The sequence below is a fragment of the Orycteropus afer genome, unplaced genomic scaffold (genome assembly GCF_000298275.1).
Source record: "Orycteropus afer afer isolate SDZICR_OR568_19922 unplaced genomic scaffold, OryAfe1.0 scaffold00304, whole genome shotgun sequence".
NCBI lineage: Eukaryota > Metazoa > Chordata > Mammalia > Tubulidentata > Orycteropodidae > Orycteropus > Orycteropus afer.
The window spans coordinates 2,532,194-2,534,878 of NW_006921891.1; positions in this window are offsets into that span (position 1 = coordinate 2,532,194).

Below are 2,685 nucleotides of genomic sequence, written 5' to 3' on the forward strand. Positions count from 1 at the left end.
ATGATAATGAAGCTTTGAATCATAGAGTTTCATCTGCACCAGCTACAAGTACGTGCTGTTGCTTTTGTTGCTGCTGGTGTTTTTATTGTCACTGATTCCATCACATTTTCTGGTGCTTAACTGTAATACTGTGGTAATCTACTTCCGTAGTGATACTGCTTTGGAAACCCAAGGAGGGGTCGCTATGAGTCGGGTCCGATTCGACGGCACATAACAACAACAACAACAACAACAACAACTGTAATACTGTGGTAATTAGCATTTGTGAACCTGTATCAATAACTTTTTTGAGAATGAAGTAGTAATTAAAGGAAAAGGAGAAAACATTAAAAAAGGCTTCTGCTCAGCTACTAATGTTGTAACTAATGTGATTCATTGTAGAACATTTTAGAAAACAATTTTGTTGTTAGTATTGATATGATTTAAGAAATGTTATATTTAAGCAATTTACAACTATATCGATCACATATTATTCTATGATTGAAATTGATAATAAACATTACTGAGGATTCTGCATGATCTGGTGTGGGAGGTGGCAGGGGAGGTGACACCATGAGTGACTGCACTGGGTGACACCAACCCTAGTGATGCCATTGCATTTCCCCCATTTTTAAAAAGCACACATACTTAATCACTGAGATTTTAAAAAGAAGCCTGAGCTCTGGTAGCATAGTGCCCAAGGCACTTGACTGCTAACCAAAAGGCTGGTGGTTCAAACCCACCAGCCACTCCTCGGAAGGAAGGGTGGGCAATCTACTTCCATAGTGATACCGTCTCAGAAACCCAAGGAGGGGTCACTGTGAGTCGGGTCTGACCCGATGGCACATAACAACAACAACAACGAGCTTAATTTAATGAATATTTAATACGAGCTATTCTTTGTTCCCAACAGCGAGGCAAGCTCCAGGCTAATGGAGGGTCAGGACTCCTTGGAAATAAGATGATGAAGTAACCGGCACATGTCTAGTCCCAGCCCTGAGTGCCAATAGAAGAGCCCGGCTGCTCATTGACACCCATGACCAAGAATGTGGGAGGGCTTTGTGGCTGGAGGGCTTTCAAATTAGCTCTGCCCAATGCAGGCAGGTTGCATCTTCAACCCCATGGTCATCATATGGGCTCCCAGAACTAGAATGTACATGACTCATAAATTACATATGCTCAACCACCTTGAGTGCTAAGTAGTTCTAGGAAGTGTGTCTTTGTTAACCATCTACCCAAAATGCCTAAATCCAGTGAGGCATAACCAATCTCATGCATTGGTATCCAAATGGTAGCCACATTGGGTTTTCATTACTAGTAACAAATTACAAGGGATTGTTAACTAAAGAAAGGCAGGCAAGTCCTGCCCTGCCCACTTACTTCTAAGGTGGCTTGTTGGAGGCCAGTAGAAAACCAAAGGTACCAGTGCCCCAAATGTAACTGCTGTGTAGTCAGATAAGGAAGCCAGCGACCTGCAAGGCTGTGCTTCTCAACAGCACACTGACTGGCAGCCACTGGACATACCCAAGAGGTTCATGACAGGCAGGGAGGTGAGAAGAGACTGACAGTGGTGAGGGTGATGGGAAACTCACCTCCCGTTCAGTCTTCAGCCAGTAGAGAGCTCAAAGCTGCCGGAAGGAACTCCCTGGATGCAGTGTGTCCCCCTGCCTTTCCAAAAGCCTGCCCCTTAGCCATCCTGATTCCCACCCTTTGCAGAGCCATGGATTTCTCCTGTTACTAGGATTTCATGAAGTGCCTCTTCCTAGGTGGCTCACACTGACCACATTTTTTTTTAAGGCAAAATACCTTATTTTATTCCCTGAGAGTTTCAGAAGAAATAAAGTCTCTCAAAATCAAAGTTGGACAGTTCTGATCTACATAAAACGAGACGAATGTTTGTGTCAAGCATTTCTATAAGCTCACTGTAGGGTTTTTTTTTTTTTTTTTTCCTTAATAAAATAAATGGTCGAGGAAAGTCACCTTCACATTTGTATGAATTTCTCTTCACCCTGAAGTGGAAAAAAAGGACACGCAAACGCAGTTAAATAAAGTAGCCAGGCATTTCCAACTTGTCTGCTCCGCCGCTGAGACGGTTGTATGATGCGGGGCAAAAACGAAATGCCCTGTCCCAAAGCCCTCCAAGGGGGGTGTGGGCGAGGCTTTGCTGATTCCAGGGGTTGGACGAAAGCGGGAGAAGACCCTCCTGTCTCCAAGCAGGGAACAGGGAGATCGCCTGGCGTGGTCCAGCTTTCCAGGAAGGTGGCTGCGGCGCGCGGCGCCCAGAGACGTCCCGAACTGGAAGACTAACGGGATTGAGAGCTGGTCTCCTCAGTCCCGGACCGCTGCCCAGTCGCCCTGTTCCTGGATTACATTTAAACACATGCTCATGGCCCTTCTTAGCAGGTCCCCATCGCCAGCCCGTTCATTAACAGCCCCAGCTTTGGGACCCGGTCTCCATCCTTTTGCTTTTAAAACAAAAACAGTACGGGGCTGGGGGGTGGGTAGGAAGGAAGGTTGGCGATTTCACTGCAACATCGGGGAACCGTCTGGGGCTGCCCATCAGACACTAGTGGGTGGGGTGCAATCTGACACCTCCCTTCCTTTCCAGAAACGTGAGTGGAGCTGGCGCCCAGACCCCGGGACCTGGGGGAGGGGAGACGGGGGAAGGTCCGCACTTGGGTCGTCACGCCTTTCTCCCCAGGAGAC